The sequence below is a fragment of the Phyllopteryx taeniolatus genome, chromosome 12 (genome assembly GCF_024500385.1).
Source record: "Phyllopteryx taeniolatus isolate TA_2022b chromosome 12, UOR_Ptae_1.2, whole genome shotgun sequence".
Classification (NCBI taxonomy): domain Eukaryota; kingdom Metazoa; phylum Chordata; class Actinopteri; order Syngnathiformes; family Syngnathidae; genus Phyllopteryx; species Phyllopteryx taeniolatus.
Window position 1 is genome coordinate 2,501,602 of NC_084513.1, and position 25,821 is coordinate 2,527,422.

The following is a 25,821-nucleotide window of genomic DNA, read 5'->3' on the forward strand; positions in this document are numbered from 1 at the left end:
CGCCCGCGACCCTAGTGAGGAGAAGCGGCTCAGAAAATGGATGGATGGATGGACTTAATAGAGGCAAAAGATAAGGGCCCGAACATTTTAGCGCAGAGCAAAAAGGGTTTGCTGGCAGTGAAGGTGCTGTGACGGCGAAACAGTCGACCAGTCAAATCTGAGGACACATTTACAGGTACGTAGTCTACTAGTTATAGGCTAGCGGTGACTGCAAGCACTCACATACATTAAAATGGGGAAAAAGTGCCTACCTTCCGTGTCTCTTGATGCCTAGCAGGTTTAATGATGCTGACAAAGTGAGCTTTAGTTTTTATATCATTTATCATGTAAATATGTATGTAGTGTTATGATGTAAACTGTAGCTCTCAAACACATCATTTTCCCTTAACTATGACGTCGAAGCGCCACCTTGTGGTACAATCTATCGGTTTTTCTCAGATTTGGAACAGGTGAGACTCAATGTATAGCTATAATTTTGAACATATCAAAGAACATTGACATTGAACATCTTTATATCATCTTTGTCATTTTTGCCTTCTTTGGCATTAATGTACCATCATTAATGCCATCATTTATCTAGATTTTTATACGATAATAGCCACATGACTGATTTATGGACATCTGTTGGCTTTATGGGTTGTTCTGTTGAGCAGTTTTATTTTACAGAGAAAGTGCTAAATTTAATTAGCATTGACTGTTGAAAATATTGAATGTGAAAGTTTAAGATTGTTAGGGAAGTCTGTACTGTGCAGCTGTTCTAACAGTAAAAAAAGTGACTGAAGTTCAATCTTGTGTGGTCTTTTATGATATTGTCTTTGTTGTAGTCTTAAGTCTGAAATAGTAACACTACTATTACATTTGTATTGTTAATGAAGGTTTCATACAATAGCGACAGTTAAAGCCTTGAATGGAGTGACTGGATTTTTATTTCCTATGGGGATAATGGTTGCCCAGAGGGACTGTGTTGTCAAGAGAAGTGTAATAGGTTTTGTCATTAATCCTTCTCTATTAGTCGACTCTCCCGCAATGTTGGTCTCACTCAGGCTAAAGCAGTAGTGCCTTTCTATCCTGTCGCCGACTCTTAAAGCTACTTCGTCCCCGTTCACCTCTTGCACTTTTGACACTGGGGACTCGTAAACACTTTATTGATGACCTGTCAGCGTATCGGCCAGATTATCTGACAACTCCTGATTGGATTACTGGTGACTCGGTCGGGTTTATTTCCATTCTGTGTGTTCACATTGGCAGGCTTTTAAATTCTCATTTAAGCATAATATTTGTTGTATGTATGATAGACGCCTTCCATGCAAACCATCCTGTGGCGCTCATGTTTAAGTGAGTAGGAACATTGGAGACTAATTAGTATGAATTCAAATGGTGGCTCCATGCAGAGTTAGGAAGGTCACTGTACACTACACGGCTCAAAACAACTCACTCGTGTGTGACAATTAGCTCACTCGCTAGTCTGCTTATGGTGAATGAGACCTAACTACATCATCATTATCATCATAATCGTCTTTCAGGAACATCTCGTACCATGCTTTTGATAACATGACACACTCTGAATTGTGAGAATTAAATGAAACCTCGGCACAGGTTTATAATGTACTGTTGAACACGAGTCCGTAATGTGAACGTAATTTGTGTCGGGAATTATGTGTCGTGTTCTTTTTTAAAGCGTCATTAAGTTTGTGTTTAAAAAAATAATAATTAAAAAATTAAACACAGTTCACGTGAAAATGTAAAAACAGAACACTGAGTGACAAATGATGTAGGTGGAATGTGAAAATAGTTTTTATCGTGAATCACATTTCGCGGTCTTGACATTGTTTTTTTTTGTATTCTTCATTATCACAAAGGTGTAACAAAAGTGAAACACTGTATAATGTAAAAACAAGTCTTCCTTTACTCTGATAACAAGGCAGCAGAGCAGATAATCACAGAATCTCTCAGTGCCTAAAGAATACCCTTAAATCCAATGAACAGACACTAACAGTATCAATATTATAGTGTATACCAGTACATTATTGGATTTACAGAAGTTCGTCTGCTGCCGTTGCACAATCTTTTGTGTGCTTAGAGCACAGGTCAAAGTTTTAATTAGATCACTATTGTGTGTTTGTCTGTGACCTGGAATTTCAAGTTGTTGTTTTTTTTGGGCGAGCTACCATATCTTATGACAGGATATTGTTTTCTTATCAGAAGTAGGCAACAGATGGCAGCATTCTTGGTTTGCATTTTGTGTGTCATTAACTGTACATGAGATGAAAACATGGGCTCAAATGGTAGTAGTAGTATTGGCATTTTCTTTGGTTTTGTTTTGTTTTGGCAAAAGCAAACTGCTCCACTAGATAGAGCAGCTACGCTCAAACTAGTTTCTAACCACTGTAACAGACCGTTCAGAGGATGCCAGATGGGAAACATTGTCTACAACCTGTATTTTTATGTACAGTGGTACCTTGACTTTAGAGTATAAATCATCCTGTGACCAAACTCATGATTCAGTTTACTCAAATGTAAAAAATAAATATTCCCCATTGAAATGAACGCAAATGCCATAATCACCTGCCCCAAAAGAACAGTACAACAAATTTGTTTGCATTTTGTGTATTAGTAACAGTTCTTGAGTGTCCGTGTGTGTGTGTGTTTAAAAAAAAAATACATTCAATACTGTATGTTTGAAGGTAAGTCCGGAAAACGTGCAAAGTCTGAGAACACTTTAGTACTCAATTGTTGAGATATGGCATTAAAGAGTTTTTCACCATCACAGTTGTTCGGATTTTCTGGGCGGGGTTAAACGTGGGTGGCGCTGAACCAACCAGGGAGCAGCATGAGTTCGCCCTCGCTCATTGTGTAAGTATTGCATGGCGTCTGTGGCAGTTCGCTGCAATTATGAGTAATGAGCGCTTAACCCATTTCTACCACAGCATCGCGCAGTTAGCCAATACACAAAAAAAAGTGTTTTGTCTTATTTGGGCCACAGTATCTCTGTCGTGTGGCTCACATGATTTGGATGGCTCCACTGCGAAGTGGCCGACTACTAACGACTAGGCTAGTACTTGTTAGCCGCTAGTGGGCTCGGGGACCGGCGGACTGGTGGACCGGCGTTGGGTCCGTCCAATACTCCACAGCCTCGCTCCATGTGCCACGTGTCGATCCAGGAAAAGTTAACTGTTTATGATGTTCGCCAGCTCGCAAGCTAACAAGCTAGCGTGGGACTACACAGGCACTTTATTTTCTTTTTACTACTCTGTAATTCACCAACTTCACCATTCTATCGACTCTAATTCTGTCGTCATCCACCTGCGTTCTTACAAGTATGAGGCAGCAGGTGGCAGTAAAAGAGGCATTTATTTTATTCCCCTGTGTGGCTCTGAAATTCGTAGTTTTAACTTAATGAGCGGTGGAACAGTGGCCGACTCGTTAGCACATCGGCCTGACAGTTCTGAGGACCCCGGCTCGTATCCTGCCTCGCCTGTGTGGAGTTTGCATGTTCTCCCCGTGCCTGTGTGGGTTTTCTCCGGGTACTCCGGTTTCCTCCCACATCCCAAAAACATGCACGGTAGGTTAATTGAAAACCCAAATTGCCTGTAGAAGTGAATGTGAATGCGAGTGGTTGTTTGTTTATATGGGTGTCGAACGCAGTTAGCTGGGATAGGCTCCATCATACCCGCGACCCTAGTGAGGATAAGCGGTGTAGAAAATGGACGGATGGAACTTAATGAGCTAATTAGCATTTGAAATACTGCATAGATTTGAATGTGATGCCAGTAAGCGCACATGCAGATTTGCATCAACCTTAATGCAGCAAATTGCTATTATCCTTATTGTATCACGATGCATTGATATGTAACCCCCAAGTGTGTGTTGATATTAAAGAAAAATATAAAAATAATAATAATAATTAATAATAAACTTATGACTAATGAGTGAATATTTGATGTACAATTCGGTTTGTTTGGCTTATCTGAGATCTTTCAGTGTTTCTCGACCCTGTGACAGATAGTGGGGCTTTCCCCTCAATCCCTCTGTCTCTCCATTATGCCAACCTATCGTAAACATTTCACTCACACTTTGCAGTGCCGCTTGATTTATTTAGTGCGCCTCTGACATAAAGCTCTGCTCTCCATCTCTGGCTCAGCCCGTCACCCCTGTCTAGAAAGCATACGGTTCCCATCCATCCTTGTTTGGGAACTTTTTTTTCATCTTCAAAGTCCTCTGAGGGCCATGACAAAATATGATGCAATTATTTTTTTTTTTTTAAGTCTTATGAATATTTGTGGTTTTTATGTTTTGGGCTTTTACTGGATAACACATCTACCAAGATTTTATTCTCGGAGATACTTTATACTAAGCTCACAGCCTTACTGTTGGGTAAGATAAATCCAACACTTACGTAAGGAATGAAAACACTGGACATTTCAAGAAATTCCTCATAATGATGTCTCAAACGTGGGAAAATGTGTTGGCCCGATAAAACCAACGCTTGAACTTTTTGGCCATAGTTTATCCCCTGACCTCAACCTTATTGAGAACCTGTGGAGCATCCTTAAAGGAAGGTCTTCCAGGGTAGACAGTAGTATGCCTCCAAGCAGCAACTCTTGCATCCTCACTTCATTTGTTTGTTTGACATTTCAGTCAACTATTATATTCCATCCTTCCATTTGCTGTATCGCTTATCCTCACTAGTGTGGCTGGTGTTCTGGAGCCTATCCCAGCTGACTCAGGACAGGAGGCGGGGTACACCCTGAACTGGTTGCCAGTCAGTTGCAGAGGTCATATAGACAAACAACTATTTGCGCGCACATTCATACCTCCGGTTTTCAATTCACCTTGCATGCGTGTTTTTGGGATGTTGGAGGAAACCGGAGTACCCGAAGAAAACCCATGCAGGTACGGGGAGAAAAATGCAAACTCCACACAGGGGAGGTCGGAACTGTGAGGCAGATGTGCTAACCAGTTGTTCACCGTGCCGCTCTACTATTATATTATATTGTTTTATTTAAAATGCTAGCATTGTCTGTGTTTTGTCCATCTTAAATTTGGATGTCAAAGAAGCAACTCGACTGATTAATATTTTCCCTCCTGTCTTATACACCCTCCCCATGTTTCAAGCTTCGGGATGTCTTCGTCTAGACGTCTTATTAAAGTCGATAACGGTCTGTGCAACCGGAGAAAGGCCAAGGTGACACGTCCCCCCCTCATAAGCTCGTTAGCACGCTGTGTCTCCATGGTGGATGTGTTAATATTCGTTTATTAGCCAATATGTTATTAGCTTTCAGCTGATGAGAGCGGTCCGGTCTTATCTGGCATGCATGGAATGGGTGGGACACATATCTATTATGATAAATCGGCGTTGTTCATGATAACCATTTAGAAGTGTCAAATTAATCTTTTTTTTTTTTTTTAAAGAAGAACGAAAAACATCTCACAGCCTGACACCAAACAATTGATCAACAGTACCTCACTATTGCGAGGCATTAAACAGGATGTTCTCTGCCACTGAGCTTAGAGTGTCACAGAGTGCAATCAGCAGTGATTCAGAGAGACTGGAAGAGTCACAGAAAGGAATAGAAGTGGACTTTCCTGGACATTTTCATGGATCAAACACCTGTTGTGAGTTTTGTTAGAGAACAGCAAGTTGTGCAGAAAGTACTGAAACATTAAACAGCTGGAAATGTGCATTAAAAAGTTTAGAGAAGATCAAATAAAGCTCACCTGCAAAGGTTATGCAGCATTTTAGGTCCATCCTGAAATTTCACCCAAAAGCTTTTAACTTTTTGTTTAGGTTTAGGTAAAAATGGATATAAGTAACCTTTTTCCTATGTGTAGCAAGGAAAAAAAAACAGCGTATTTCAGCAAAGCTTGCATTGGATTTATTTACGTTGTACCGGCATGATTCATAGTTTGATTGTGAATTTAACCACACAGATTTTGCTTTCAATCATCGGCTCAAACAGTTTTTATCATCAAAGGTTGTCTACACTCAACGATAGATGAAGATAAAAAAAAATAATAATAAAATCATCATGAAGTATAGAGAGTCTTTTTCTCAGACAGCGAGGAGTTTCTTTTTGTGTGTTTTCTGTTCTGAAAGCATCACTGGCAACAATATTGTCATACTAAACTATTAAAAGTTGTTTTAAATTTCTCCAGCTTGATCCCAGAGGTCCTCCGACTTTACACCCGCGCAAACTTGCCCGGGCGCTGCTGAAAGTGCCGCCCACAGGCAACTCAAGGTCACAGCTTCGAGGCTTACCATTTTCAATTCATTTTGCACTGCGATTAAAAAAAAAACATCTTTTTCTTTTGACATTCCTCAACCATGGCTTTAAAGCATATTTTGAAATCATTGAGAAACATTTCAAAGCAATGGAATAGTAAAAGAATACAAAATAGTTTTCTTTGTGTGTTAAAATGTCACCAGCCCATGCAAGTAGAAGGAAGACAGCGTGACATTGATTACATCATGTTGACGGGCGTTTTTTGGGGTGTATGGAGGGACGGTTATGCTCATCGAAACATCGTGCATCGTGAAGCCATCTGGCAAGATGTGGAGTGGGCCTATGACTTGCAGGGGGGGTGACAATTCTGGGGAAAAAAAAAAAATGAGTGGAGGAACACTTTCAATGTCTCAGATCTAAACCAAGTGGTGGAGGATGATACATCACGAGATATCGGCACCGTCAAAAGACATTTTTCTTAACCTGAAAATCAGAAATCTTACAAAAATCTATGTTGTTTCATATGTGACTTGTATTTTAGGGTTGTAATTGAAAATGGACGTATTGTGGAAAATTTACTTTTTTTTAATGATTGTGTACAAATAGATGGGTCTCTGTAGTGCCTGTCCACCCATCAAGTGTGTAATTAAACAAGTAAATCTTTAGTACGCCTACAGTGAATCCCCATTTATCATGGGAGATATGTTACAAAAATCTGTTACTACTATTAATAATTGTATCCTTCCCACACACTTTAAACACATTTAATCAAACACACTTTTTAAAGTATTCCTTAGCGCCTGTTATAACTTCTCACCTGCACAGTATCCAAATAAGAAGCAAAGTAGGCTTGCGTCAAGCTGTTTATTTGTCACTCCCAGTTGATGTTTACTCTAAAACCGACATATAAAACGAAAAGAACTATACATTGTATAATTCAAGCACCAAACTGTTCAACTTAACCATATCATTTCATCTAACGAAATTCTTAATGTTAACAACAAATGCGAAACGCCATAGACAGGTTAACAGAAATTACCATTGATGTTATGATAATAAACATTCATTTTGTTGTACTCAAGGTGGTATTCCAACAAGCCTGCTAGTAGGGTGCCCCATTAGGGAGCTCTCCAAATCCCAACGTGTCATTGTAGTGTCTGGTTACTAGACTTTACACCGATTTGATTGGGCTGATCGTTATCGGCCGATATTTAGCGTTTTATGCTGATCGGCTTTAATGTCATAATTCGCTGATCCGATCAATGACGTCGTTGATTGGCTCCGCAAAAGACATTTACTCCGCGTCGCCGCGTGCACAGTATATTTTAATCCAAAAGCTAGCTGCCAATGCTAACGAAAACAAGCCGACGTGACGTCAGCCACGCGATTCCCACAATGTAATGTGGATTTTTTGTTGTTGCAATAATTAACATCCTTATTGTTATGTTAAATGTCATTGTCGTTTCTGTGTATGTTAATAATGGTTCTTGGAATGTATACCTTATTTAGCGGTCACAGTTGAAAAACATGACAAACGTTGATTTAAGAACTAACTTCACATTAACAATTATGGTGTGAGACACTTCGACCTAATAAAGAGTCATTAAGACCTACAGCATTATGTAGTCACTTATCATATTTTCCTGTTGTAAAACAGTAAGTTCCACATATAGCTATAGCAAGAGAAAGCTGCAAAGTGTTATTTTCTCAGTGCTTTGGTCTTTTCAAGTCAGTGAGTTCAAGTCCAAGTGAAGTCACGATTCTTTGCTGTTCAATTCCAAGTCGAGTTGCAAGTCTTTGAACATATTGTCGAGTCTAAAGTCATCAAATTCATGACTTGAGTCCAAGTCATCTAACTCGAGTCCACACCTATGTGCAGCAGTGCCCGCATTGTAAATGTAAAAAATTGCCGACGATCAGGGTCATTAAATCGTGGCAGCCAAAATCGTGATCACGGTTAAAATTCTATTAATTGTGGAGCCCTGTCGCAATATAAAACATATATCTATTACATGAGCATTTGATGTTATGTGCTGGAAATCAGCTTGCTCACAAAATGTGATGTAGACCATCATCATGGCAATGTTGCTCTTCGACCTGAGATTTGTTGATGCTGTTGCGACTTTTGGCTTGTCCCACCAGAGATCACGGGTTCCACTGTAATTGCAATTTCAAGTGATAAGTATAACATTTTTCTGTGAGGCTTTTATGACAATCTGTGACCTGGTTGTATACTATTGTATTTTCCAGGTCACCACCGTTAGTGTGGTGGACGAGACATCGAGAGTACCACAGCTGTGCATGGCGACGCCGTGGTGGCAGTCATTTCCATGGTTACAGTGATCCATGATGGCCTGTGAATGCATGCCTCCTGCAGACAATGCTGTGCACTCTCATTACTGCCCGCCATGCGTCCTATATCCAGCTGGGAATGCCACACAGCAGGAGGAGAAGGAGGAGAGGAAAGCTTACAATGTGAATAATGGAGGGAAGCATGGAATGAAAAGAAGCTTTTAAAGTGGAGCGTGGCGTGAAATTAAGATGAGAGTAGATTGATGCCGAGGTGTGGAGGAATCAAATAAAAAGCAATAGGAGATTAATTGGGACTGTAATAGACACTGTCAATTAAAAAAAAAAAAATTTTTTTGATTGCTTTGATGTACAGTGGAACCTGTAATATTGGATTTGTCAGGAAAAATACGCCTCTTTGGTTGGTCATTCGCGACCTGACACAGCCAGAACCATAAATTGAATTTATTGTGGTAAGCAAGACTGCCCAGACAAATATTAGAGCTGTAACTGACGATTATTTTAATAATGGAGTCATCAGTCAATGATTACTTTTGATTAATTGATGAATCGGATGAAACAAAATTTTAATAACATTTCAATTCCTTTATTAAAAAACAGGACATTATATCAAATTGAAGATTGAAGAAAATGCCTAAACAATGAAATTTTGCATCACTACATCCAAAAATGACATCCATTTCTCTCGTTCAGGTCAGGTTTTTATGCTTGTTGTTCACGTTTTATCAATCAAATATTACCAACTTTGCTTACTGTAAATTGAATAGTAGGCATGGATAAAAAAGTAAGTACCTGGAAATTGAATGTTACGTCATCATTGTTCAAAATTCAGGGCATAAACCTGAATTTGAACCTCTAAAGCGAAAATACCTATACAAAAATGTGGCCATAGTTCAAAATGTTGACCTGACTGAGCAAAACCAATGTGATATTTGTTGACCAGTGTTATGAGTCAGTTCCTGGTTCGGACTGTAACATGTCAGAAAATGGGCAAAAATGTTGAAAATTGTTTTTCAATGTTAAAGATGTTTGCAAATGCCATATTCTGACGAAACACAAAGATGATCAGTTTGTGACTCGATTAATTTGATTGTGGACAAGCTCAATCTAAAATGGATGGGTGGATAATAAAAAGAAATGAAAAAGAACAGGAAAAACAGCATAAAGTCAGCTACATTTAGTTTACGTTAAAAGACTCAAGCACACGTTTTCTGTAGCTTGTCATCAAAGTTAATGGTTCATTTATCACAATTTGTAATCGTATGGTATTGGACTGGACCCAAAAGCAGATGGAGGCGGAGGAAGTAGTGGAGAATGGTTTATTTGGGGTAGCTCAGGGTTCGTATATGCAAGGCGTGATGGTGGTTCATAGGAACAAGGAATGTGCAGGAAGCAGGAGCGTGAGCAGGTGGAAGAGCTTTACGGCGAGGTTGGAGCGGGCAGCGAAGCAGGAGACACGGGAGGCACACTGGAGGCGGAGGACAACACAAGAGGGTCAGTACAAATGCGGGAAACCAAGTAATCAAATCAAGCACTTAGAGAAGGGATCTTGAGAGTCGGCCTGTGTACCACAGACAAGTGTGAATACTCTGGCGCTGGATCCCTGGATCTGGCAGGCTTATATGCAGGCAGTGATGAGTGCTGATTGAGAACAGGTGCGCGGGCGAGGAGGTGATGATAGCTGGAGAGAGAAGCAAAAGCGAGGCAAAAAGCACCACCCAAACTCCAAAAAGTAACTGCAGGGCACAGATCATGACATCATATCTTTTTATGTATACTGTATTTGTGGTTCAGCATTCACAAATTCAGATCTTTACAGATTTTTTGGGACCCTATGCTTCATTATTTATGAAAAAACTCACCTATATTCTTTTTTTTTTGTACTCAAGCTAAAGCAGACAAAAAGTACAATATTACTTTCGGGCCATTTTGTAGTCTCTTGGTCAATAGAACCTATGTTAAAGTAAGTTGATAGTTTTTTTGCTCCCATCTTGTGGCATATGTAGGCAATTATAAACTTTTTTGGAGGGTGTTAATTAATATTTGCTTTTCGTGGGAGCGCTCAGACCCTATCCACCACAAATAGCCAGGGTTTACTGTATACATACAGTGGTTAACAATGATTAACATGCATCTTCAAAGCAAAGCAAAGCAAATTTATTTACATAGTGCATTTCATACACCAGGTAACTCAGTGTGCTTTACATGATTAAAAGCATTTAAAAACAAAGAAAAAAAGAAACCTTTAAAACAAAGAGAAAAATAAAAATACAATTAAAACAACATACAGTGCATGAAAGATCATTAAAAAGTGTTTAACCTGGACTTAAAAACACTCACACTTGGGACTGATGTCACATCTATTGGCAACTTATTCCATTTGTGTGCAGCATAACAACTACTTGAAATGCTGCTTCACCATGTTTGTTTTGGACTCCACTATTTGACCTGAGTCTGTAGATGTCAGAGCCCTACTGGGTTTATATTCGATTATCATCTCTTGGATGTATTTACGACCGAAACCATTATGTGATTTATAAACCAGGAGCAGAACTTTAAAATCTATTCTAAAGCTAACTGAGAGCCAGTACAGAGACTTAAAATTGGAGTAATATGCTCTGACCTCTTTGTTCTGGTCAGAACCCGAGCTGCAGCATTCTGAATGAGCTCCAGCTGTTTAATGCTCTCTTGGGGGAGTCCTGTCAGAAGACCATTACAATAGTCAAGTCTACTTGAGATAAAAGCATGGATGAGCTTCTCCTGGACGGCTTGGCACATGCAAGCCTTCACTCTGGATATGTTCTTCAGCTGGTAGAAGGCTGTTTTAGTAATTGATATGATATGGCTGTTGAAAATCAGGTCGGAATCTATCAGTACACCAAGGTTTCGGACTTGGTCTTTGATTTTTGAAGAGAGTGACTCCAGGTATTTACTAACAGCAATCCTCTTTTCTTTACTGCCAAAAACAATTATCTCAATTTTGTTGTGGTTTAATGAAGGAAAGTTTTGTCTCATTCAGGTATTTATCTGTTTTAGACACAAAACCTCAATTGAACCGTAGTCATCTGGAGATACTGCTAGATATAACTCCGTATCATCTGCAGAGCTATGATGGTCAACATTAAGCTTCTGAAGAACTGGCACAAGGGTAGCATATACAGGCTGAACAGTAGGGGTACAAGAAATGACCCTTGAGGGACTCAATAGGTCGGTCATTGCCATTCGATGAGATTGAACAGTTCCAATGGTTACGAAATAACTCCTTTCCTCCAGGTAGGACCTGAACCATTTAAGGACTGTACCATTTAGTCCACCTCACGTTTCCAACCTATTCAGCAGTATATTAGGATCTACCGTATCAAAAGCCGCACTGAGATCCAACAAGACCAGAATTGACACCTTTCCCGAGTCAGTATTCAACCTTATATCATTTAGCACTTTGATAAAAGCTGATGCAGTACTGTGATGAGTTTGGTAACCTGATTGAAATTTGTCAAAAAGTCCATTTAAGTTCAAGAAATTGCTGAGTTGATTAAGGGGTAATTTATTGACTTTATTTTGGTCTTCATTTAGTGTTACTATATAATGCTTAGCTTATTTTTACTCTTGTATGACAGTTAGTACACTGACATGCTGTCCCGTGACACCTTGCACCAATGCTGCTGGAAAGTGTTTATTAAGGAGGACTTTTTGCTCTACAAGTGCTTGTGTGTGTGTCACATTCTCGTACATGGCCACACACAGGACTTCCTGTGGGACATTATTTTCTATATATAGTCTATGTGTGTTTGTATGTCTAATGGTGCGTGTGATAAATAGCAGATGTCATGTGTGCATTGAGGAGATATAGCAAGCGGACAAAAAAAAAGCACAAATGAGTTGGAAGCTGATAAGGAGGTCGTAGCGATGACAAATAACGGCGCTTATGTAGGACATAATCATAATAGTCCTTACCTTTTGCCACCATTTTGTTGTGAATTAAGGGGCTATAAGCATCTTCACATGTAGCTCCAAAACCTAGGTAGCTTGCCCAATAATCCAAGCAAAAGAACACTACATAAACATGTGAAAGGTATTTTTTATATAGTGAAGTCACACTTACTAAACAGATACCTTGTTATTACCGCCGACTGCTCAAGCATGTCTGGTTATCTTTTTAGCCTTAATTAAAAAAAAAAAGTAAATCAATAAATCAGTCAATAAAAGAGCACTCTTTGGTTCACTGCTAGGCTGTTTTATTTTATCTGGTTGTGGTAGCATTTGAGGTTTTTAGCATTAAGACTGACTGCTTTCGCTTGACCGACTGTGTTCACGTTAGCTCGCTGCTAAATATCTTTGCTTCGTTACATTAGCTGGTGAGCTCTACAAGTGAATTAATCAAATTACTAGCTAAACAATTATTATAATAGAAATAAAAATGATCTGGATACAATTCAGTTGTGTGTTTCAAGTTTTAAAAAATGCACCCAAAAATTTGGTTTTCTTGCTGTCCACACACATGAAATGCTTTCACGCTCCTAGCTTAGCATCGCCATCAGCACGCAGCTTAAAAGGGGCGTGTCATATCTACCTCGTCATATCTCCGGTCTGCTGTAGCGTGACTGGCTGTGTTAGCTTATTGCTAAAAATCTTGTAAGCTGAAGGGCCAACTTCACTAGCTTTCTGATTGTTTTAGCGTGTCACCTTTATTGTTACTGTAAAAAAAAAAACAAGAAAAAATTATCTTACCACATGGCTAACAGGTTGCTAGCTGGAGTTCTGATGAATGTGCCTGTTAGCTTGTTGCTAGCCATGTAGCCATTGGTTAGCGAGTTAGCGGGCAACTACTTTTGTTTGTCTGGTTGTGTTAGTTTGTCATCTTATTGTATTTTTGATGAGAAAACAAATAGAACAAACAAATGATTAGCTGTGTTTGCCAGTTTCTCTAGCTTTTGGGTTGCATTAGCCTATTAGCTTGTCGTTAAACAGATATCAAGCTCCTAGGTCAGACTAGTATCTTTTCTGATTGTTAACTTATAAAGGTACAAAGTTAGGGCACGTACGAAGGTACGTATCTTGGTAGTTAGCTGGAGTGACGGCTATTAGTTTGCTTGTGTTAGGTTGCTACTGTGAGGCGAGTGCTGTGGAGGACCGTGTTGACAGTGGGACCCTGCGAGAGGTCGACAGAGTGTTCCATCCTTTTCAAAAACCTTCAAACTTGTTTCCCAGTTATCTCGGCATGTTGCTCCTTGTACCTTGTCATCGTATGATTTAAGTTTTATGCTCTTAAATACTTCTAATTGTTATCCAATGTTTGTGTCGCCAGGGGATTTAGGTGATTGTGATGTCGTCGGACAAAGCGCACGTAGCCGGTCGGATGATTGTTTTCGTTTTTGTTAATGATTGTGCTGCAAATTTTCAATAACTCATTTATAATACTGCTTGTGTTTAAGTCTATTCAGCTGTGTTACGTGACCTCGTTTCCTGCATTTTTGTCCCGTGTGTGTGTGCATATGTATTTCCGTTACATAAGCAGATTATATTATGTAATATTTAGTTGTATTTTTGTCAAGCAGGTCATCATTTGCTTGCGTGTTTATGCATGTTCTATGTGTGTGTGTGTGTGTGTCTCTTACCCTAGTGTAGCACCCGCAGCAACCGGGTGCCACCTTGGTCTGTGTGCACACACCTGCCCTCGCTGCAAGCTCTTTTCTCTCATTATCGCTCTCCCCCGCCTCTCTCTCTCTCTTTTTCTCTCTCTCGCTCTCTCGCACCCGCACCAACATGCTTCCATTCATGTGTCACTCACCGTTGAATCTTAAACCAGCATGGAAAGGATGCATTCCACAGGGGTTTTGCTTTTTCTTTGGCTTTTTTGATGTCAATCAGAATGAAAAACACAACTGAATAGCTATTATACGCGACATGGAAAAAAAGGGAAACACAATGATCAGATCATAAAGCTATAGAATTGGGAATAATTTGTGTGTGTGTGTGTGTGTGTGTGTGTGTGTGTGTGGTGGTGGTGGTGGTGGTGGTGAAGAGCTTCCACACACAGCAAATCAAAAGTACAAATCCTCTCTTAGTGCTAGCCAATCAGAGGCAGAGTAGGGCGGGCTATCATTCCGTACAATGGACAAAGGCGTTTTTTCTGGACTTGATAAATCTTAATTGATGTGGTAACACCCGCCACGCCGGTCACGACGCAGCAAGCCGTTGGAACAACGGCGTTTGCTCCGTAGATGCACATAGCTGGGACAAAGTGAAAGTTAACTTTCGCTAGCCTGCAGGCTAACGAGCTAGCGAGCTAAGGGCTGGAGCTGAAAAGCTCACTCGACCGCAGCAACATCGTTAAAATCTCAGCGCACACACACACAGACACACACACACACACACATATATGGGAAAGTTAACTGTTTCTAAACCATAACCACAGCGGCACATGTTATCAATATTCAGGCTGTAGTAGACTTCATCGAACACATTTTCAGCATCATTTGATTGCCAGGTAAAAGGTCTAACATCACAGTCCAGCAGCTCAAGAGCGGGCCTTATTTTACATTTTAGTCATCCTTTATTTAAACGGGTAAAAGCTTATTGAGAGATAAAATCTATTTTTCAAAAGCCAAGAGGCAGCGGAAATTATACAGGCAACAGAAATTATACAGTACATAACACGACAACATTCATACAAAAAACAAAGACTAACAAATAACAGTGATATTAAAATGTATGACATCTGATTTAAAAACAGTGACAAAGCCCAAATGCTTTCGAGTACATACATGGTGTTTTTTAAATTCATTTAAATTTGCCAGGCTTTAAGACATTTTTTGGGCCTCTTTAGTGGGTTAATGACTCTATACCAATTTTTGAAAACTGATTTATTTATAGTTTTTATTGATCAAAGACATATATATATTTTTTTATTGTTCTACATTACAATGCCAATGTTCAGTGTTCTTTAGAATTGAAAGTTAATTGTTCTCTAAAAGGATGCACTTGAAATATTACACTCTATAATATGAATATGTCAGTGGCATAAAAACACTTCAACAATACTATTGTTTATTGTGGTAGCTTTTGCGAAAATATATAGTTCTTAAAATTTTGCTATTGTGGCTGGCTGAAACATATTGACAAATATATATATAAATATAATATATTGAGCGAGAGCAAGAGCAATAGATAACACAAAAATATTGTACAAATTGTACAAATAAAAAGCAACAACCGTTATATAGCGGACGATTAGCTTACAGAATCTGTACTCTGTGATGATAAATTGCAGGCACTCCAGGGCTGGGTCTCATTGTTTCCATTCATGTGCATCCTGGGACTCACATAGTCTCAAGTGTAAACTGATCTATGCATATCCATCCATCCATTATCTTAACTGCTTATCTTCAGTAGGGTCGTAGGTCTGATGGCGCCTATCTCAGCTCACTCTGGGTGAGAGGCGGGGTACACCCTGAACTGGTCGCCAGCCAATCGCAGGATCTATGTGTGTGTGTGTATATATATCCATCCAACCCCGGTCCTCAGAACTGTGAGGCTGACGCTCTAACCAGTCATCCACTGTGCCGCCGTGTGTGTGTGTGTGTATATATATATATATATATATATATATTTGACTGTATTATCTATTGTATATATTTGTCATTTAAAAAATTCCTCTCACTGTTGTGGCATTTAGCAAATACGAGACAAACTGGTACTCCCAGTTGATCTAAAACAGGAAACGTTTTGTCTGATTTCATGACAGAGAGCCAAGAAAAAAAGCATAATGTGTTTTTTTATAGTCGTAGCATGATTGTGTGTCTATGTGTGTGTGTGTGTATATATATACTGTAGATCTATCTGTCTTCACGACTCGCTGTCAGTAATTCTGTTCAGGTAGGATTTGTCATCATCTATTTCATGCCAGCTGCATTGGTACCTCCTGCTCCCTTGTCTCGCTTTGGTCACCCGTCAAGTCCATGGCCCACCTTCTTTTCTCATCATTTTATCATGCTTATCCCTTCACCGCTACATTCATCACACCATTCGTGCGTCATATGAATGGCCCGCTTGGAGCTGCGGTTATTAACAGCCGAGATGATTCACTTAAATCTGCTTGATTAGCTTTGCCTCTCCTTGATGAAACCTCAGAGAGCACAAATAACGCAGTTGTTCACATGCAAAAAGCAAAGACCCACACAGCAAAGAGTCTATTAAAACTTCCATTCATCTGTTTTCTATACCCTGGAATTTATCCGAAGTGATTTTATTCAAATGGCTATAGACTAAACGCTGGTCGAGTTGCCAATCAACCACAGAGTGACAGCACAATGAAGCATCAAGGTGGAATTGAGCCCACGCGAAGTCCGTTATGTAAACTACAACACAATAAATGCAATTTTCTTCCCAGTTGACCAGTCAATTGTAGGGTGTGAATGGGGCTTAGAGTAGGAATTAATGTCATGACGGCACCACTCAACTACCAATGGCAGTTTTATATGCTGCATTCATTCGGCACTAATCACACGCCAAGATAGCTCACCCTTATGTAAAGAACAGAGAACAGCGGCAACTTCCACTCTTCTTCATCTTTTGCTTCTCAATGGGAAATGAGGTCAGAGTGCGATGCCTTATCCCGCAGATTGTAGGGAACATCAATGTCATTATTACATTGAGACGTTTGCTTCACAGTCTGCACAAAGGGCTTCGGCTTTTGTCTTTGCGATCATTTCACCGCACACTCCCGTTTGTTTTCAGCATTGCCATTAGCGCACATTGGAGACATGTCCTTCGAAGAAAAAACAGGAAAGCATTCGCCTAATGCAAGCGCCGCCAAACTCCCTTATTTCATTTCATGCTCGACTGACAGCAGCCTTCTAGCACCAGAAGTAAAAATAACACATAGATTAAAAAACAAAAGAGAGATTCTGTCATTTCTGATGAAGGTATCTACTTTTTGCATGATGTGTTGCTTTGTCTGTCTGCAACATTTGACAGTACAGTGAACCCCCGCTGTGTCGTGATTCATCCTTTGCGCCCCCGCTATATCGCAGATTTTTATGCGGCTGTTTATTTTATGGGTTTTTACAGTATAGAGGCAAGTCTGAAGTTATATTTGCTTGCCTTCAGTCTAGTGGCGTGGTGTACCATTTAGCTTTGAGCTCTACTGTAGATGCAGTGTCATTAAGCACAAGAAGAAGAGGCAGAAAATGTCTCCTATGCTAATTTACATGAGCCTGTCCATGGCTTTAGAAAGTGCGATCTAATAAGTTTAAGTGTGCTTTAATAGGTTTAAATGTGCATGTGGGTAGGGGTAAAACTAATCTTAAAAAGTACACTATTTTGCCAAAAGTATTCGCTCACCTGCCTTGACTCATAAATGAATTTAAGTGACATCCCATTCTTAATCTATATGGTTTAATATGACATTGGTCCTCCCTCTGCAGTTATAAGATCTTAAACTCTTCTGGGAAGGTTTTCCACAAGGTTTTGTAGTGTGCTTATGGGAATTAATAAGCATTTTTTTTCAGAAGTACATTTGTGAAGTTACACACTGATGTTGGAAGAGAAGGCCTGGCTCTCAGTCTCCGCTCAAATTCATCCAAAAGCGTTCTATAGGGTTGAGGTCAGGATTGGACAGGCCAGTCAGGTTCATCCACATCAAACTCTCTCATCCGTGTCTTTATGTACCTTGATTTGTGCACTGATGCACAGTAATGTTGGAACGGGAAGGGGCCATCTCCAAACTGTTGGAAAGGTCCAAAATATTAGCCCCTGAGGTCCAGTGAAAGGAACTCTGAATGCTTCAGCATACCAATAGATTTTGGTCGTTCGTGTTCTAACATGTCTGTGCACCAATGCACAAAGCAAGGTCCATAAAGACATGGATGTGATAATTTGGTATGGATGAACTTGACTGGCCTGCACAGAATCCTGCCCTCAATCCGTTATCACATCTTTGTGATGATTTCGAGTGGACAGAGAGCTAGGCATACTCATCCAACATCAGTGTATGACCTTCCAAATATGCTCCTGGAAGAATGGGCAAAAATTCCCATAAAGCCACTCCTAAACCTTGTTGAAAGCCGTCCCACAAGAGTTGGTGTTATAGGTGCAAAGGGTAGACCAACATCATCATAAACAATCTGGATTTAGAATGGGATATCACTTAAAATCATATGCGAGTCAAGTCAAGGCAGGTGTGCAATACTCCTTGTGGTCTCTTTATATTGTGTTCGTAAATGGACACAGAGGTTCTGAACATCTGTAGAAAGCCAGAGAAACATCCCTCCATCCATCCATTTTCAAGACCGCTCATCCTGGTGAGGATCAATGGGTCGCTGGAGCCTATTCCAGCTGACTTCGGGCGAAAGGCGGATTACACCCTGAACTGGTCGCAAGTCAGTCGCAGGGCACATATAGACACAGACAACCATTCACACTCACATTCACACCATCACTGGGTGGGAACTGAACCCACGCTTCCCGCACCAAAGTCAGGCGAGTTTACCACTACACCATCAGTGACCCCAGAGAAACATTATTTAAAAAAATACCAGTTAAATGAGAAATGAATTGTTAAGAAGTCCGTAGATTGTGTGGAAGTTATTGTTGATTAATTCTTAAAATAACTGAGTCAAAATGGAATGTATTACTTGGCTGCAACCAACAGAGGCACTGTGGATTCTTTCTGAACTCTAAAGAAGGACAGCGTGACGTCAGCTATGGGAAGGAAAAAGACGTCTATGCAGACTATTAATTAAAGGCTGTCCTTCACCTGAAATTGCTCGCCAGCAGTTGTCATTTGTCGGGTGTGGAAGTAGAATTTTATTACAGAATCAACATTGTATTGTGTATGGGTGATTGTGACCTGGCTCAGAAGAGTGCATGTTTTTTTTTTTTTTTGGATACGATTACATAACTGCTGTCTGGGTCAGTAATGGCGGTGTCTGCCAGACTTGCTGCTCCATGTTATGCTGTGTAACAAGGACACGGGCAAGCAGTGGTGAAATTTGTATTTTTTTTTTAAAAAGATTTTTATCATCTGCTGTTGCATCACTTGTGTAAATTGTCTTATCCCTCAAAAACACCCTTTAAAATGTGAAAATGTTATCACAGTGCATGTGCTCAGTTTCAACCCCTGCCATCTAATTACCTTACAGTCAATTATTTATCTTACTCTTTCTGCTTTTCATTCTTCAACTTCTCTCTGTCTTCATCTGTGCCTCATCTTGTGTGAAAGATTCATCAGGCCATTTAGCAAACGTCTCCTTTTCTGAAGCATACATGGCTCACATCCAACTCATCTTCGTGTGCGCTCCTTCCCACCCACCCACACACGAACACACGGCGCTCCGATAGCAGTCTGGACTGTTGTTTTATTTTAGTATGCAAACTGATTAACTGTCCCTTATTTGACTCCATTGATGAAGTGATTGCCCTACAAGGCCTTAAAGCTCAGGAAGCTCTCTAAGGGCTTCTTGGCTCGGTCGGGCTGAAGAGAGGTTTATTCAGGAAGCATGGAAATTGGCATTGTTAACTGCAAAATACACACTTACCGTATATTGGCTTATGGCGAAAATCTTATCTCCTTTTGAAATTCAAAAGGCAAAGAAAAGGCACGTTGCTAACAAATTATTGAGATTGTTGGTTTTGATGTACGTGAATAAACTGATGCTCATATTCATACTCAGGAAACAAACCAAAAGAAATTTGTTTTACCGAGTTGAGGAAATTGTGGAGTTTTCCGAAAAGTTTAACAAGTTAGTCAAACTGTTAGCATCATTTAACCTTTATAAACTGTTAACAGTGTTGGGGTGTAACTAATTACATGTAACGAGATTATGTAATTTAATAGGATAATTATAATGTGTAATTAAACTGCAGTTGCCTTTGGAAATGTTCCCGATTTCAGTTTGAGTTACATTTGAAAAATAGCCGCAAAGCAACGAATTTATCAAATACTGCAGCTTTTTTCGTATCAACATCTGCCTTCTATAGCCGACACGTGCGGTTGGCTCACTCTGGTCATGTGCTGTTCTTCCGCGAATCGACTTGTTAATGGTATGGCAGTCAGCTGAGCAGTAAGAATGTCGGTGGCACACAAGACATTCCTCTGTTGGGCCCAATCATTTTCGTCCAATGCAAAGAGTTAAGGTGCTGTCGATGTCAAAACAGTCAATGTCGAACCTGAGGACACATCTATAGGTATGTAGCTTACTAACTTATAGTTCTAGCTTTAACTGCACATAGTCTTCAATAAAATGGGGAAGAAGTGCCAACCTTCCGCGTGTCTTTTCATGCCTAGCAGGTTAAATGATGATGATGGAAAAAGTCAGCTTTCGTTTTCATATCACTTCTGATGCAAGAACAGTGTGATCAAGTCAAATGTAGACTAACAATTAGCCTCAAACATGACATGGTTTTTCCAAATATGACTTTGAAGCGCCACCTTTCGGTGCAATCTTTATGAGTTTAGCTGAGATTTTGAAAAGATTACATCAGGTTCGACTCATAATGTATAGTTGATATTGTGAACACAAAAGAACATTGACTTTTGAACAGTTTTTATGGAGCATTTGTGCCATCACTATCTCTGTACAGTAGGTTTAAATTGCACACATTTATCAATAGGTCAACATGGTATCATGTTTTCCACATGCTGTATAGCTATAATTCAACAAACACCTTCTGTTATTTACGTTTCATCATGTTTTATTATCAGTTTGTTATTGTGTAAAGAACAAATATGTGGTTAATTCCAAAATAAGGACCTACTGTATGGTTTTAATTCACTTTTTTTTCCCGAGAGGAAACATTCAAGGGTCATGCATTCATTCCAAATTAAGAAAAGTAATCAAAATGTAATCAAATGTAATTAGACTTTGCGTTACAAATTTTCGAAAACATTGTGTAGTTCCACTACACAATGCACCTTAATCTGCATCTACACCAAATGTCCAAATCCTGTAGTTTTGAACCATTCGTTTATCGTCTTTTTCTGCTCTTCTGTCATTTTCTCCCTCAATCTTTCCCTGCTTCCTCCCTTCTTTTCATCGCCATTCATTCCAGCTTTAATCTTCTCCCTCTGTCGCTCCACTCGTGCACACACAGTAGATATCAGTTCGAGTCAGACGAGCTTGACGCTGTTACGTAACAAACGTCCTCTTGACTTGGAAGTGTGTCATCTCTCGGAATAAGGGCCCCCCTCGGTGAGCACAATCCAAAAAAAGACCCTCTCCCAAACCCCCATAGGGCCTCCCTGGAGAATGTTAATGCTTGGATGGTGTGATGGAGGAAGGGTCGGGCAAAGGAAGGAATGGATGAGACAATAACAGAGACTTGATATACTAGTACAGAGTGGAAGAAGGGAGACGGTTGTCGGGGGTGACCGCCGTTCTTGAGCAGTAACGAGAAAAGAAGGAGGAAGGAGTAACGAGAAGAGGGGGAGGAAGACGAAGATAAATATTGAAGTCATGGAGAGCTGCTGCCTTGTCCTTTGTATGCCTTTACAAAGATACAAATGCTCAGTTTTATTGACGCTGACAGAAAGGTATTCGTGTAACCATCTGTTTACGGTCCCTGTTTGTTGTGCTTCACAATGAGATCTGTTCCTAATATTCTGACCCAACAATGGAAGCCAAATATCCACATGTCAATCAAAACAGAGCATTATTGTCGTGCTGGCGCCGGTGGCATGCGCAGTAGCACTGGATTAGCGTCCGCCTGTAGCGGTAATCTATTGAGTTAATCTGCCGCCAGTATGCCCGCAGATCATTAGCCGGATTTATGGCATCAAATCATGAGATCCGATTGGGAGCAGAATTACGCAACGGCCAGGTGTTGGCAGGGGGTGTGTCAGCCATGTGTGTGATTTATGCACAAGGTTAACAACTAGTTACTCAGTGAATGGAAATTGAAGTGTGTGTGTGTGTGTGTGTCATAGCTGTAAATGGATTTTCACATTTTTCATTTGAGAGATTGTTGAAGGTTATCGCGACTCAACAGAAGGCTTCGATTTTATTGTCGTGTTGTTATTTTTTTTCCCATTACATTCATTAAACTTTCATTTGCAAAGCAAAAATCCAGAAAAACTAGCCAAGGAAAATAATTGTTTACATTTTACTGTATTTTTGTTAGGCAGCATGGTGGCCTATCCCAGTGTATTATCTGGGTACTTCTCCCACATTTCAAAAAGAGTTTAATTGAAGACTTAAATGGACCATCTGCACAGCATTTTCGGTAGAACGAGTACGTGGCGTACGAGTTTCCGTTGTCGATATGTTTCATGCTATCTGACGGAAAAATAACCTCCTTCTTTAAATGTGTGGGGTTGCACAAGAGGTACAGTATATTCAATAGTATTCTAACAAAGTCTATTATACAGTGGCCGTGAAAACAAAGAGCCACGATTGTTAGCATGGTAGCCAGATAGCGCGACATTATCTCCCCCTTGTTGTCTAAAATCAATGACCTCTGATTGCGAACGTTAGCCCTCAAATGCCACTCATGCGGACAAGGTCGGCGGGGTTAGCAAATGCTAAGGGCGCTGCTGCCTCAAGGGGGTGCCAGAAATCCGGTGAAAATATTATTTTAAATTGTTTTTTTTAGGGGGGGGGGATTCACCTTCAAGACATCCATCCATCCATTTTCTGAGCTGCTTCTCCTCACTAGGGTCACGGGCGTGCTTGAGCCTATCCCAGCTGTACACAATTTTAATACAATTATATTAAAATAAAATCAGAAAGAAATTCATATAACCAATGAAATAAAAGAAGAGATGCAAGGTGCAATTATGAACAGTACCTCACCTCGAAGCTCTCTCTGTTTCCCGCTTTCCTCACAGTGTGCGGAGGTATGCATTCAAAGCCCCTCAGAATTAACAGTGCTAAGCAAAACAGAACACTTTTTGCTCTCACAACCACCCAGACAGCAACACACAACAATAAACGCACATTAGAGTTAGTTAAAGGGCAATAAGAACATGTAAATAGATCACTTATTTAATGTTAAACTAAAAAGTTAAAACAGTGACAGCCTCATTTGAATGGTTGTTTGTTTATATGTGCCCTGCGATTGGCTGGCAACCAGTTCAGGGTGTACCCCGCCTCCTGCCGATTGGTATACTATTCGCTCTCTGTTGGGGTAGAGGGAAATTTATAGATGTGACCCCAGAGAACTCTGGAAACAAAACGACCAAAAACTGTCCAGAACACAGGGAAGAAAAAAAGAGGGGTGAAAATGGGGGAAAGCGAGGTCAGGGTGTTGCTACTTTTGGTTTGTCCCATTAGATGTTGTAAGATGTTAGATGTTGCTGGCATGATTTGTTTGGCAGTAACGATACAGTAATGAAATGAGGAAAATGTTCTATTTTCTATACTAAATTGTGTGGCATGTTATCTTTAGAATTAAAGACAATGTTAAAAACTACTACTTATAAAAAGGCTTTTATAAATCAAAATCCCATCTAGGACACCACATTGACTAGGACTGGCTTTGCATGCAGGGGTTCCTATTAAATCGTACTAACAGAAATGCGCTCTACCTGGCCAGCATTCATTTTTTTTCTCCCCCCCCCCACTGGTAAAGTAATTTTCAAGAATAACAAGACACGTCTGTTTGAGTCTATGTGTGTGGTGAACTCATTCATCCTGAGTGTAGAGCCAGCTGCTGTCTAGATCTGCTCCAAGTTCACGACAATGACCCATTGTCCTTTCTCTATTTATTTTGACATCACCTCTTGCTTGCCTTCTGCCGCGCAGTCCACACATCTCTTTTCATCTCCTTCATTCACTCTACTCCAGGTGGATGCGTATTAAAAGATGGCAGAGCAATTGTTCGTTCTTCATCATAACAATTACACATGTGCAGTCTAATTAGGCCCAATTTATATTCTGTCTGGGCAGCGTGGTGCGTTAGTGTTTAAGCATGTCTGCCTTACAGTTCTGAGGTTCGGGGTTTGAATTTCAGCTCACACCCTTCTGCGTGGAGTTTGTATGTTCTCCTTGTGCTTTCGTGTTTTTTTTGTTGTTGTTGTTTTTCCACAGGTATGATGGATTCCACATTCTAAAAACATGCCTGTTAAGTTCACTGAAGACTCTGAAACTGTCCAGACGCGTGAATGTGAGTGTGAATGTGATTTGTTATCCATGCATGCCCTGCGATTGACTGGCGTCCAATCCAGGTGTGTACCCTGCCTCTTGCCCAAAGTCAGCTGGGATTGTCTCCAGCTCATCAGCAACTGTAACGAGGAAGATAGCAATAGAAAGTGGATGGATGGATATGTCCATCCACCTTCTGACAGCATATTTCCATTTTTTTTTTGCCAACTCGCATTTGAGACTTTTACACTGAATATGCACACCTCTTTGGCATGGTAGCCAGATTTAGGGGTTTCCCTCACAGGGGTCAACTGTCCCAAGGGTCCTTCCAACGGGGCATGCCACAGATGGCCTCATGACAGAGTGTCCCACTTCTGACAACAATTTTTGTGGAACTCTGAGCAGTATTACCACATTTGAACTCCAGTTTGTTGGCACCTATTGCTTGATTGTCTATTATACAATGACCGTGAAAGAGGCAGATATCCAATACAAGAGCCAATACACAGAAAATACAGTGGAGTTCAATGGGGAAATACACAACTCACAAAAAGTTAGGCATATTCGGCTTGCCGCTGAAATTTCATGATGAACCCAAACCTCCACTATAACCTTTATAGGTGATTTTGTTTTTGGTTTTATTCTTTAGCTGTCAACAAACATATGCATTTAAATGAAATACATTTAAACAAATGGACTTTGCCCAAATGAGCCCCTGTTGGAAGCAGGTATCCCTCCAAGATTGGCCATGCTTAAGACTCTCCATTTTAGGGGGGCTGCTTTAGCTGAAATTCTACAAGTATCTGCATCAAAATTTGGCCTACATGTCCGCATACTTTTCAACACTAATTCGTTTTACTTGCAGCTGCACCTTTATATGGATCTACACCAAAATGTTGCCGCTTGTGTTTTCCCCCAGCATGTCTGCAAGTACTAAATATGTACTACCGCCATACATAAGACACATTTAACCTCCAGCAACTTGATTTAGTCGTGAAACATGCACGCTCATGCACCTCCGGTGTACTCTGGATAACGTGTGTGAATGTCAACATGAAGGTCGGATGTGAGCCCGCAAAAAGGCCTGCCTCCCAACTTCCAAACTTGTCTGATGAGTCACACGCAGACCCAAGGCGCGGTCTCCTTGTAGGGTAGGTGATATGTCGAGGAGCACCTCAAATAGCAAAACCCACCCAAAAAAAACAGAT

The 25,821-nt window shown here is 40.3% G+C and overlaps 1 protein-coding gene and 1 long non-coding RNA gene across 2 annotated transcripts in view; one reads left to right on the forward strand and one right to left on the reverse strand.

The window, feature by feature from the left end:
- plcl1 (phospholipase C like 1) overlaps window positions 1-25,821 on the forward strand; it is a 104,939-nt gene that overhangs the window by 26,035 nt on the left and 53,083 nt on the right. The window lies entirely within an intron of this gene.
- On the reverse strand, window positions 5,912-8,655 carry LOC133486691 (uncharacterized). The gene is made up of 3 exons (XR_009791105.1): window positions 8,515-8,655; window positions 8,278-8,381; window positions 5,912-6,591 (listed from the first exon to the last, which is right to left on the reverse strand). It is a non-coding gene; the product is annotated as an uncharacterized LOC133486691 (long non-coding RNA).